This window comes from Sapajus apella, unplaced genomic scaffold, assembly GCF_009761245.1.
Source record: "Sapajus apella isolate SASKATOON/1434 unplaced genomic scaffold, GSC_monkey_1.0 scaffold3, whole genome shotgun sequence".
NCBI classification, from domain to species: Eukaryota; Metazoa; Chordata; class Mammalia; order Primates; family Cebidae; genus Sapajus; species Sapajus apella.
This window is the reverse complement of record NW_022436943.1, coordinates 13,942,673-13,956,153: the sequence shown is the minus strand read 5'-3', so window position 1 is coordinate 13,956,153 and position 13,481 is coordinate 13,942,673. Positions and strand designations below refer to the sequence as shown.

Below are 13,481 nucleotides of genomic sequence, written 5' to 3'. Positions count from 1 at the left end.
TCAAGTAGAAAAAAGTAAAGACAGATGAATTATATGATCTCAGCATGGGAAAGATGTATGAAGTAAAAAATAATGGAAGAATACAAAAATGGAAAGATCAATAGTTTTACAACAGATTAATATCTACATTATGTGAAGCACCCTTTTGTGAAATACCTCAGTAAGAAAAATGGACAAATGACAAACAATAAGCTACCATACATACACATATGAAAACATATCATGATGATCTGGGCACATGGAAGAAGGACAATCACATACTATCATGTAGTGCTGTGGGAAAATTGATAACGATTATGACAGTAATTTCTTGATTATGTGTCATGCTTATGTGTTAAGTAGCTCTATGCATGTCACTTATATATACATTTTATTCAACATGTGGAAGCACTATGCTAATTTTCTAGTTGAGGTACAATTAGATTAAACAATTGACCAAATCTCACAGCTCACAGGTGGCAGGAGGGTCAGGTTATCCATTAGACACACTAGACACAGTGCCTCTGGCTTATAATACTTTTAGGAGCCCACAAAAATGCTTTAATTTCTTTTAAAATCAGAAGGCAAAAAAATTAAATGTTTAGGTCAAAGAAAATGTTTGAATGTATAATATTAATATATTTGTCTTCATACCAATGCAAAAATAAAATATATTTTGTAGCATTGTTTTATGGAAGATGAGGCCCACACAGGTATAAGCAGCTAGGGCCTGTGAAAGTCTTAAAGGGACACTGGGTGGCAGAGCTGTGTTTTGATCCCTGGCCATATGATACCTGAGTCTATGCTCTTTAAGGAAGGTAGTTGCCAATATGCTTCAAAAGAGCTAAACTTGTTCATACTTTATTACTTTTAAGGATTTATCTACGACAGTAAATAAGGACATGGACAATGGTTCATGGAATGCTATTTATAATATTGTTTATTTGAAACCAAAGAGATAGTCAATAACAAAAGGCTAGTTCAATATTGGGTGTCGACTTGGGAACAAGGTGAGTACTAAGAGCTTCTGAGCTGGGGAGGAAACTGAGCAATGAGTGGAGCTGAAAGTGAGACACGGAGCAGGAAGCAGGAGGCCTGCATACATTCTGGAGGAGAGCAGATCCCTGCTGGGGATATCTAAGGAATTTTTGAGGACGTGTTTGTAAGCACATTATTGCATTTATTTAAAGGGACTGGACAGCAAAAGCAAAAAGATGAAGAAAATATTAGTACATGTTTAAAGCTGAGATGAGTGAGCACATATGGGGAACTGTGAAGAGTTTTTCATAACAGAAGAGATAGAGCATGTGAGCATCAAAGCAGTCTTGAATATCATATTAATCTTTGTCAGGAGAGCTCCAAAAAGCCAATGAATGATTTTAAGCAGTGGAGTGACACAGATGGGTATTTCAGAATGATCTTTGTGGTTACAATGTGCACCAAATTCAAGTGCAAAGCCAGAGGGCAAGAACTAATGCATAGTAGGCAGAAATGTGGATTGTTCTGTCAAGAGATTAATCGAATCCTATACACCCTCACGGAGTGTTGGCACTGTTTTTGGCACACAGTTCTTTCATTAAGCTCAGTTAAAATGGAAGGACTGAGAGAACTAGAGGTTTAAAAATCAAGGGAAAATTTAGGACCTAGTTTTAAAACGCGATTATGCTGAGTAGTTGTAGGCAGTGGAGAGGGCGAAGTTAAAGATGTGCCAAGGAGGCCAGGTGCGGTGGCTCACGCCTGTAATCCCAGCACTTTTGGAGGTCGAGGCGGCTGGATCACGAGGTCAAGAGATCGAGACCATTCTGGTCAACATGGTGAAACCCCGTCTCTACTAAAAATACAAAAATTAGGTAGGCGTGGTAGTGCACGCCTGTAGTCCCACCTACTCGGGAGGCTGAGGCAGAAGACTCGCTTGAACCCGAGAGGCAGAGGTTGCAGTGAGCGGAGATCGCTCCACTGCACTCCAGCCTGGTGACAGAGTGAAATTCTGTCTAAAAAAAAAAAGTGCCAAAGGACTGCTCTCAGTGGAGAGCAGGCAGTGGAGTGGGCAGGGACATTTAGCCTCCCAGACAGGAGGAAAACAAGTGTGGATGTAGGGATAATCTGTGGGAGAGTTGATGAGGTGGTTAGGCAAAAATTGTAGAAATCCATGCCTGAAGGCTCCTGCTTCTCTGAAGTAAAAAACCGGATCATCTTTTAAATAATGAGGTTCCACTAACTTCTATTTGCACATTGGCCCTTCTTCTAAAAGCAATACACATAACCAATAGCACCTCCTAAACCAGTTGACTTTTCTGTATAATGGAGACAGTAGACACTACTTTATGGGATTGTTGTGTGGGTTAATTGTGCCAACACGTGTACTTGCTCAGTTGGTATTAGCTTTATCACTGGGCTGATGTTAGTGAGGGCAGGGAGATTGAAGGTTTTGATTAATAAATAATGCACTGCAAGTCTTCGGGTATGACCATGGATAAATGCAATTATTTACTCTTGCAATGGGTTCTAAGTCAAACCCTCAGCTAGGTCAAGGAGTATTTATGAACAGCCTACTTTTGCCCCAGGACCTTAAGAAGTCCTGCTCCGGAATCGGCCGCCTACCGGAAAGTCGAGTTCTCAACGCCCAGCGGGATCTTAGAACAGCGTCTTCCCAAATCTCAGCGGCGGCCCCGCCCCTTCCACAGGTTCAGGCCCCGCCCCTCCCTGCTATTGGCTGTCCCTCCCCTTCACTCGACCGCTCGCAGGACCCGGAGGAGCGGAGTTTTCCTAAGGCAGCCTCCGAGCGCCCTCGCTGCGCATGCTCGGGGGAGGCAGATTCCGGGTCCGGAGTTGGAGGCTTTGGGCGGTCGCGGCGTCGCGCGCGGTGCCGGGGCCGGCGGGGAGGCGCGCGCTCGGGGCGCGGCGCCGGCGACGCTGCCACGCAGCGCGCTCCCGAGGAAGGGAGGTGTGGGGTCGCCTGGGGGTGGCGCGTGGCCGGGGTGGGGGTGGGGGGAGGGTCGGGTGTCGGCGAGCTTGGCGTGCGGGTTCCGAGTGTCTGAGGCGGCCTGGGCTGCCGGGGCCGACGCCTGGGTGGCTGCCGCCGCCGCGCCTGCTGAGAGATGGCGATCTTGGGCGCGGAAGGGTGAGGGCGCCCGCCGCAGGAGGAGGTGCCGCTGCCTTGGCCGCCCGGCTGCCGGGAGCCGACAGCTTCGCGCCGGGTAAGGACTGCGCGGCGCGGGGCTGGGGGCGCAGGACTGGGGACGCGGGCGGGGAGGGAGGGGCGCGGGCCCCGAGCCATGGCCGCGGTGCCCGGCATCCGGCGCCCTCCGCCCGCGGGCGGGACCCTCCAAGGGGCGGTGGGAGGACGGTCCGCCCTGCCTTGGCTGCCTTCTCCAGCCCGGGAGCCCGGAGTTTTCTGGGGTGGGGTCACGGGTCTTGCCCGGAGCTGGCCCTGGCACAGGCCTGTGCCAGTTATTCTGGAGCGGAGCGAAGTGTTTCCGTGACTCTGCAGCCGCAGTTCTTCCTTAGCCTTCTCTTCGCCTTCCTTCACCTTTTCCTAACACCTCACTCAGAACACAAATATAGGGACTCTGCCCGTGCCCTGAGTTTCACCCCAATTTCAACGTTGCAAACCAAGCATTCCAGCCTTGGAATACCTTTTTCTGACATGTTTTTGTCACTCCCGGTTCTTCACCGACTCTGCAGCTCCCCTCCCTGCCCCCCCTAGCGCAACCCCCACCTCTACCTTTTGTGACCTGGTAGGTCCTGGTGACCTTGCAGATTTTTACCAGTCCTTATCTTGTCTGGGACTTACACACTTACCTTTCATCTTCGTTTTCTTTTTTAAAAAAATTTCATTTTGTTGTTTGCCCCTTACCTTTACGACCTTTAAATGATCAGTCTTGTTCACAGTCCTCTGCCCTGTGGATTTGGAGTTTTCTTTGCTCTGGTAATTATATGAAACCTTCATTACCAAAGAAGAGTAGCTTCTGTTATAATTTTGACATTCGCTCTTCCAGTAAAATATTTTCCAGGGGCTTGATTTTGCTTTTCTTTTTCTATTTGGTAAGTTTAACAAAAATTTTTTTGTGTGTAGGTTGATGCGGAACAAGATTTTGTGTTTTTCCTTTAAAATGCTACTGGTAATAGTAGTGGGGAAAAAAAATCATATCCAAAGTTGTCTTTGTTTTCCCCGTTTGGTGTTTTTGCCAGAAATGCTTGGTTTACAGTCATCTGCAGGTTTTTTTTTTTTTTTTTTTTTTAAAACGAGAGTTCATGTGTAAGTGTAAATCCATTTTACCTGCCCCACCAAATCTGTGTGTATTATGCAAGCAAAGAAAGTCATTCTTGTATTGTGTGACTTGTTTTTAGCTATCAAGTTGGAAATTAGCTGCGACTAGAAATGATCATTTTTCATAAATAGTTAATATTTAAAAAATGAAAAGTATAGTGGCCAAGTGTTGGGAGCTACTCAGATGGAGAATTGTAAAGTATGTGTAATAGTTTTTTGGGACCTAGCTTATTAACATTTTCAGATAGTTCTTACCTTAAAATGCAGAACTGCTGGTAAGACCTACAACATCAGGATTTTGAAAAGCAATAATTACTAGTTATGTTTTTTGGAAGTCGGCATAATAGAGAATGTCACAGATAAAGTCTCTGCCTGCAAAGAGATAGTAATCTTTGATGTTTACCCCACGGTGGCTGAAATTTCCATTACTTCCTTGTACAGTTGTTAGGCATTTACTGCATAATTGGGGGGTGTATTTTGGGGAATACAAAGATGAACTGATTAGCAGTTTCTGCTTTTACACTAATTAGGTAGATAGTGCTATACACAAATGCTCTATTTGTCTTTTAATATATACGTTTCATAAACAGTTCCAAAATCCTCTCAGAAGTCAACTTCAAAGAGAGTAGAGCTCAGATCTTACTTGGCAAGGTAGGGTTAAGAGAGTTAGTTCTTAGAGTTTCTGGCTTCTGAAATCATGGTTTTGAAGGATGACTATGACTTTGGATAGGCAGGAAAGGTAATCCAAGCAGAGAGGGATCTCTAAGAGAGCACAGAGTTCCTGTTTGGGGAGAGGCAAGTAATTATGTTTGGGTGGAACATAGTGTTATTTGTATTTGGATAAAGGGTGATAAAACATGAAGTAAAAATTTGGAAGAGTTAATGGGTTGTTTTTAATGCCAGGCTTATGAACCTTGGATTTACTAGGTGGTGGGGCTTCCACAGATGATTTTGAGTTGGGAGTGAAACAATTTGAACACTTTGTTTCAGAAGGATTAGTGGGATAGCAGCCTGTAGTGTGAATTGAGGTAGGGAGAGCCTGGAGGTAGAAAGACTTCCCAGGTGTTGTAGTCATGGGTAGTGAGGGTCTGCAGTGTGGTGCATGTGAATGGAAAGGAAGAAAGGAAGTAGAATAGTCAAAATTTGATGAGAGGGCAAAAATAACTGATTCTGATCCAGGTTGGTTGGGAGAACGTGGTACCATTTTGAGCAAAATCATGAAGCTCTACCGTCAGCATATGTGTGCTACTTTACAACCTTTTGGAAATTAGTAATTCTTGGTGAAACTTAAGAAATCTGCTGGCCTGGAAAACTTCCATATGTACCTGTGCTTTGTGGCTATAGTTTTAGGGGAGTCCATGGACTATCTGAAGGTCATCCATGACACCCATCTCAGAATTACTTGGAGCTTTTTTTTTTTTTCTCCTGAGGCAAAATTTCTTTCACTCCTTCCAGGCTCATTGCAACCCCCACCTTCCAGGCCCAAGAGATTCTCCTGCTTCAGTCTCCCGAGTAGCTGGAACCACATGCGCTTGCCACCACACTTGGCTAATTTTTGTATTTTTTCGTAGAGACGGGGTGTCACTATGTTGCTCAGGCTGGTGTTGAACTCCTGAGCTCAAGTGATCAGTCTACCTTGGCCTCCCAAAGTGCTAGGATTACAGTGTAAGCCACTGGGAGCTTTTTAAAACAGTAGAACCTTCAGATTCTTCTATATACTGAGAAGAACTCTTACTGTAGAGAGATGCTGTATATATACAGAGATACAATATTTCATTTTTGTTGTGGTTTACGGTTTATAGTGAATTTTGACTAATGTTATTTACTACTGTATTACAGAAAAAACTAGCCCAGGAGTTTAAATGATTTGCTCAAAGCATCATTCAGCTGGTGGGTAAAGTGGAATCAGGAGATTGTTAACAATGATGGTTTTCTTTCTTGTATAAAGATAATGCAATGGCTTTATCATCAATTGAATATAGTTACTGCCTTTAAATGACCTTGTCAGCAAGACTAGATAATCCCACAAGATTCCTTCTAGCTCTTAACATTTTGTGATTCTTGAGTCCTAGATTTTTATCAGAGTATCTACCCTCCTTGTTTAATATGTGCATGAGAGCTGAAGTCTGAGGAATCAATTGGGTAGAGAAGAGCAGTTAGCAATGTCAGACCATTCATTTGGATTGTTACTTTCTTTGTCTCAATTTGGGCTGGGGGTTAGGGAGGAGACAGGTGATGTAAGTGAAATAAGAAACTTTAAGAACTTTTTCTTCTCTATTCATTTATACCTTACTTCCGAAGACTTTTTTCAGAAGACTTTATCAAATAAAAATGGAGACTTTACAAAGTAAATGAAGATTCCTATTCAATTATTTTTGGATGGATTAAGTAGCTAACTAGTATGGTTAAAGCATAGTGTGATTGGTAAACTGTTGACCTTTCTTTACCTATAAGATTATCTCCCTGGTGGTAGGTAATCATAGCATGTTATTACATGTTAATAAACTTTGGTTTCATAATTATTAGAAAGACTGAGTTCTTTTTTACTCTTTGTATAAAAAATATGATATAATTATAATGAGCAATGAATAACCCAATAAATTTCCCTTTTTAGTGGTATCCAAGGAACTAGTTACTAATACTTAATGGAGGAAAAATGATAAAAACACATGTATAGATGAATTTCACTGTTTTTGCTGGCATTATGAAGAGTATCTATTATACTGTATGTTAGTATAGCATTTCACATTTTTAAATAGTAAATATATATATATATGTTTTGAGATGGAGTCTCGCTGTGTCGCCCAGGCTGGAGTGCAGTGGCATGATCTTGGCTCATCGCACCCTCCACCTCCCGGATTCAAGTGATACTCCTGCCTCAGCCTCCCAAGTGGCTGGGACTACAGGTGCCCACCACCATGCCCAGCTGATTTTTTTATTTTTAGTAGAGATGGGGTTTCCTCATATTGGCCAGGCTGGTCTTGAACTCTTGACCTTGTGAACCACCTCCTCTTGGCCTCCCAACATGCTGGGATGACAGGTGTGAGCCACCGTACCTGGCCTAAAGAGTAACTATATTTATCATTTGGTTCTCATGACAAGTGAGAAATAGGTGTGTTAGTAAATAGTCATTGCTTTATATTTTATTTTTTAAATTTTATTTATTTATTTTTGAGACAGGGTCTTGCTCTGTTGCCCAGGCTGGAATTGAGTGGCAGAATCATGGTTAAACTGCAGCCTTGACCTCAGCCTCCTGAGTAGTTGGGACTACAGGTTTATGTTTTGACGCCCAGCTAAATTTTTAAAGTTTTTGTAGAGATGGAGTCTTGCTATATTTCCCTAGGCTGGCCTTGTACTCCTTGACTTGTGGTCCTCCCACCATGGCCTTCCAAAGTGCTGGGATTATAGGTGTGAGTCACTTCTCCCGGCCTGCAACCAAATCTTTTTAAGGTTTAGGCTTGTAAGTGGCACAGTATCATTTCTGCCTCATTATACTGAGGTTAAAGCAAGTTACAAATCTAGCCCAGGTTCAAGGGTAGAAATGTGTGAATCCATTTGGGGTCACCAGTGTAACATATTACCATAAATTTTATTTAAATATAGCATCAGCTTTATTACACCAATACAGGGCTTCCGGAAAACTGTTTTGGAAGCTGAAGCTTAGGCAGCTTACTACTTTTCCCAAGTCTGGATTTTGAGTCTGAGCAGGCCACAGGGAAAACTGAGTCTAAAAAGTGCAAATGACAGCACATGTGGCTTACTATGCAGATGGGAATAGCTGGCACTATCCTTGGTTAGAAAAGAAGAGAACATTTGTGGCCTCTGAGGTTTTTCCTAGTATGCCACTATAATGGGGCAGGATTGACTTGCTTTCTACTTGAGGGCGGTGGGATCTAAGAAAGTACAGGACCCACGAGTCTGTGCTGCTTAGAAGTAGTGATTTACCCGATCTCATGAATTGGAACAGACAGCATCCCATGCAGAGAAGGGGCCACAGATGGGCAGAGATAGATTCCCTCTGCCCTTGTGATTGAATTTGAGACCTAGAGGAGCAGGGTGTCTTGACTGTCACTCTGGCCTTGACCAGAGTGAGCAACCTGTCCCCTCCCCTCCCCTCCCCCCAGCCCGTATGGCATTTTCTGTTTGCAATGTCTTGAAAAAGCTTGGGATAAGCTACTCTTCCTGGGAGAGGCATCATTATAGTAGAGAGAATTGTCTTTCCTTCTAGAGACTGAATGGAAATCCTCTCTTATGGAGATAGAATGAGTAAGATGCTGTTTCTCCTTTCCAAGAACTGGTAGATTCATTGATTGCTATCTGTGTTTTTCTTACTTTATCACTTAACCTTATCCACTATCACTTTTAGTCTCAGCTGTATTTTGTTTTATTTTGCTTTTAGTTCTGGTTGGCTGCTAAGTAATGCCATGGTTAAAAGAGAAATGAAGAAAGAGTGTTCAGTTTTTGTTATGTTATAGTTTCCAAGCAGAGTAGTGAATGCATTTCATTTTAAGAATGTAGGTTATTAGTGCATAGCTGCGAAGCATTTTCGAAGCATTTCATGTACACTAAAAGTGGGCCCCTGCATCCTAATGCAAATCTCTTTGCAAATTTCTGAAAATAGTACATTGGCTGTTGGGGGGAGGAGTTTGGTAATTGGGTGTACTGAGAAACATGATTTATAGAAATAGGAAAGGCCAGGGCACAAAGAAGGGCACAGATAAAGTTACATGAAGGTGCTTCTTGATGGCTCTCCTCCCTACCTTAAATTACTTGGGTAGTTAAAAAGCATCCTGGCATTAACAGAATATAGGCATGATAGCCTTTTATGAAACCAGGAAAACAAGTTCTTTTGATAGCCGTTCAGTGTACTCATAAATCTGATTGACTAGGCTGGGTGGAAGCAGACTGTTAAGTCCTGACTTGAAATTAGGATACTGTGGTTGTGTATTAGCCTCAACTTGCCATGATGTACTACTTTTTGTCTATGTTTAGTTAGACTGGGGAGGAGAATTAGTTAAATGAACCTGTTTTGCATAAAGTATTCATTACCTTAGAAGTAAACAAACTAGATTGCTTTTCTCTTTTTAAGTTTTTAAGAATAGAGGCACTTTTGGTATACAGGTTAAGAGTCATAAAGTCTGTTAGTATTGCTTAATGGCAGGATTGCCTCAGTTTCTCCTTTTGTAAAATGTAAATAATACTTTCCTTAATGGATTTTTGTAAGGATTAATTGAAATAATGTTTATAAAGCAGAAATCATGGTAGCTAGAACACAATAAGCCCATTATTACAATGAAAATTCAAACAGATATTCACTTTGCTGTGAGCTACTCATTTCTTAAAGATAGTTCTAGCTTAATTTTGGCATGGGCAGAGCTCCTTATCAAATTTCCACCCTCCTCTTTTTTTGAGACAGGGCCTCAAACAGTTCTGTCTCCCAGGTTAGAAAGTAATAGTGTGATCATGGCTTATAGCAGCCTTGACCTGCTGGGCTCAAGCAATCTTCCCACCTTAGCCGCCCAGGTAGCTGGGGCTATAGTCATGCACTACCATGCCCAGCTAATTTTTTTTTTTTTTGATAGAGATGTTGCCCAGGCTGGTCTTGAACTCCTGGGCTCAAGTGATCCCCCGCCTCTACCTCCCATAGTGTTAGGATTTACAGGTGTGAACCACCACACTTGGCCAAATCTCACTTCTTAATTAAAAAAAAAGTTGCTAAAAGAGTAAGCATGAAATCTGGGATACCGACTTAACATGTGCAGCCCGGGAACAAAAAATCATTAATACCATCATTAGATGAAATATAGCATAGACCAGTGTTTGTCAAAGTACAGAGACCAGATCTCTGATATGGTCCTTGAGAGTGGAGCTTAGGAATCTTCAATTTTTGCAAATATCTCAAGAGATTTTATGCGCATTAGTTTGAAAACTATTGGTAGAAACTGAGTTGGTTATTTGGGGTCCTGGTGTGCTCTGTCAGAGTTCATTTTTCTAGCTAGCTAAAGTATCCCCCCCAGTTTTTTTTTTTTGAAAAAAGATCTCATTCTGTCACCCAAGGCTAGAGTTCAGTGGTAAAATCATGGCTCACTGCAACCTTAACCTCCTGGGCACAAATGATCCTCCCACCTTAGCCTCTCTAGTAGCTGGGAGTACAGGTGTGTGCCAGGACACCTGGCTAATTTTTTATTTTTCTTTCATTCATTCATTCATTTATCAAGACAGCGTCTTGTTCTGTCACCCAGGCTGGAGTGCAGTGGTGCAATCTTAGCTCACTGCAACCTCTGCCTCTAACGTTCAAGTGATTCTTATGGCTTAGCCACCTGAGTAGCTGGGATTACTGGTATGTGCTCCCACGCCCAGCTTTTTTGTATTTTTTGTAGAGATGGGGTTTTACCATGTTGGTCAGGCTGGTCTTGAACTCCTGGCCTCAAGTGATTTTCCCATCTTGGCCTCCCAGAGTTCTGGGATTGATTGCAGGCATGAGCCATCGTGCCCTGCCTAATTTTTTATTTTTTGTAGAGATGGTAGGGGTGGGGGAGTGGGGACGGGGTCTCACTTTATAGCCCAGGCTGGTCTTAAACTCCTGGACTCAAGTGATTCTCTCACCTTATCCTCCCTCCCAGAGTGCTGGGATTAAAGTTATAAGCCACTGTGCCCAGCCCTCAAGTATTCTTTAAGTACACATGTATAATGTAAATACAAAGAAAGCTTAACATCTGAACGTTCCAGATGTTTACAGTAGCCTAAGATAATTGCCAAGGACTTGATCCAAACTAACTCTAGAAACCTGATACAGAGTGATTACAGTGAGGAGTAGACAAGAGAAATGATACTCCAGAGAGGCATCCATTAGACTTCCTTGTTCAAAAAATTTCCTCCATACTTCTGCAAAAGCAGAAATTCTTTTGAGCGAAGCTAATTCTTTTTAAAAAATGCCTACTGAAAGAGTTAAGCTAGAAGTTATGATTCATTGTTAAATAGTCTGATTGCTTTTCACTTAGCTAAGGTAAGCCACTTAAAAATAGAGATTTTTGACTGAAATGTGTCAAATTTTAAATTTGGTCTTTTGAATAGAAAGTAGGTTGCCTAGGGGCATGATGTGTCTCTAGCAGGGAAAACCTTTGCTTAGGATAAGGATGTTGACTTGGAAAGTCACTAGAAAAAGTTTGAATTTTAAATTAATGAAAAAACAAAAACAAATTTCAAGTTGATCTCTAACTCTTACTTAGGGCCACAGTGATGACACCTGTGGGGTACCTCACTTAAACCCTCCTCAGACCTGTGACCAGCAGGACCCAAAATCTGATCCTGCCATCTGAAGATTAGATCTTTAAATTGGGGAATGTTCCTGGAAAAAACTAAAAATGTGATTGAAATAAACATTGGTTACTCTGTTAGTAATTTTGTGGTCAAAAATATGCCAAACCCATGATTTATTTTTTTCTAAATTTGAGTGGAAAGGGTTAGTTGGCATTTATGTTTGAGGGGCCTATTGTTTTATTTTATTTATTTATTTTTTTTTCCTGAGACGGAGTCTCTCTCTCTCACCCAGGCTGGAGTGCAATGGCTCAGTCTCAGCTCACTGCAACCTCTGCCTCCCGGGCTCAGGCAATTCTCCTGCCTCAGCTTCCCAGGTAGCTGGGATTATAGGTTCTGGACACCTGGTAGCTAATTTTTGTAGAGATGGGAGTTTCACCATGTTGGCCAGGTTGGTCTTGAACTCCTGACCTCAAGTGAGTCTCCTGGCTTGGCCTCCCAGAGTGCTGGGATGACAGGCTTGAGCCACAGCACCTAGCCATGAGAAGCCTATTGTATTTGTGTTTGTTTTCACTGTCTCTGTGAGCCCTTTCTTTAGGGGAAAAACAGTAGCCATCTCTTTTTGTCTGTGCCCTGTGAAATATTGTGTCGACATTTACAAGTGAATACCCAACGGAAGGTATATATTATACTTAGGAATACCATTTTTCTAGGTTAAAAGTTTTGCTAATTGTAACTTGTTCTAAAACTTTGTTTGTGATTTAATTTTCCGTTCAAATATTGGCTCTTTAGAGCTTGGGCCTTAAATAAAGTAAGACGAATGTAGATTTGAGTATTGGCACTCATGCGCTGAATGCTACTATTTAAGTTCACTTGAGTAAGCCCTAGTTTTATCATATGTATAGTGAGAATAGTAATAAGCCCTAGTTTGTCATATGTATAGTGAGAATAATAATACCCAATTCATAGTTTTATTGTATGACTTAAACCTAGCACTTAGTTTTCAGTGCATACTCACTAGGGTGAGTCTTTAATACCTTCTCATTGATGTCAGATCTCAGAATTTTCTTGAATTTTGGAAAGATAATCCATTTCATATACTGTTACATAAAACTCCCGTGAAGTCTAGGGCAGTGCCTGTACTTTGTTTGCCAGATGCTTGTGTGTGGATAAGTAAGGTTAATAAATATCCACACATCAGGCCAGATTTTGTTGCTAAATGAACTTTCAGTTTTTGGTTGTTTTTTTTTTTTTTTTATAGCTTTTTACATTTTGGATCTGTGGATAAAGGATTGTCCCTGTATTTTGGATTCTAATACTTTCCTCTAAGAATGGAATATCTGATGAAAATTTATACTTTACAGCGTGCTTTAAAGCGCTTAGGAAGAGTATTTGTAAATAGCGAAATTAACATTGTGTATCTATTACTTGAATAACTTGAAAATATCTTGAAATTGTGTATTTACAACAGAAAATGTGGCAGTACTATATTCCTCTCAGGTTCTTAAATGTAATTTTGTTCTAATCCTTACTGCAGGTATGTGAGGGGCTTTGCTGCATTTCATCTTACAGCATGGCTATGTGACTGAAATGGCTTTACCTACTTTTCTCTGTATTATTGTGAAAGCATAGAAGAAAAATATTGAGAGTTTCTGTGCCTTAGAGTAATTGGGAGTGTGGTTAGAGTGGTGGCGACCGGAGTGGGATGGGGTTAGGAAATTAACAATTACTGGGCATCTTCTGTATTCTAGAAAGAGTTCCACTTTCCCAGAGTTAATATTAAACACCTTTTTAAAAAAGCCTCGCAATACTATATTAATTTGGTGTTAGTATCCTCATTTAACAGACAGGAAAATGAGACTCACGTTAAAAATGCGCAGAGTTGAAGTTTGCATGTAGGTCTGTCTGATTTAAAAACTGTTCTCTACATTGCATTACCAAAATGTGCTCTTCTCAACTCAAAATTGGCACTTTG

The 13,481-nt window shown here is 41.6% G+C and overlaps 1 protein-coding gene across 5 annotated transcripts in view; it reads left to right on the top strand.

Annotated features, from left to right (window-relative positions):
* Window positions 1–2,793: 2,793 nt before the first annotated feature.
* WWP1 (WW domain containing E3 ubiquitin protein ligase 1) overlaps window positions 2,794–13,481 on the top strand; it is a 117,543-nt gene continuing 106,855 nt past the window's right edge. For 4 of the 5 annotated variants that reach the window (XR_004260305.1, XM_032249897.1, XM_032249911.1 and 1 more), the window contains exon 1: window positions 3,046–3,176. The gene's annotated coding sequence lies outside the window, so the exon portion shown is untranslated. Of the gene's footprint in view, window positions 3,177–13,481 lie in introns of all 5 variants that reach the window. The other variant, XM_032249888.1, reaches the window with a different exon arrangement.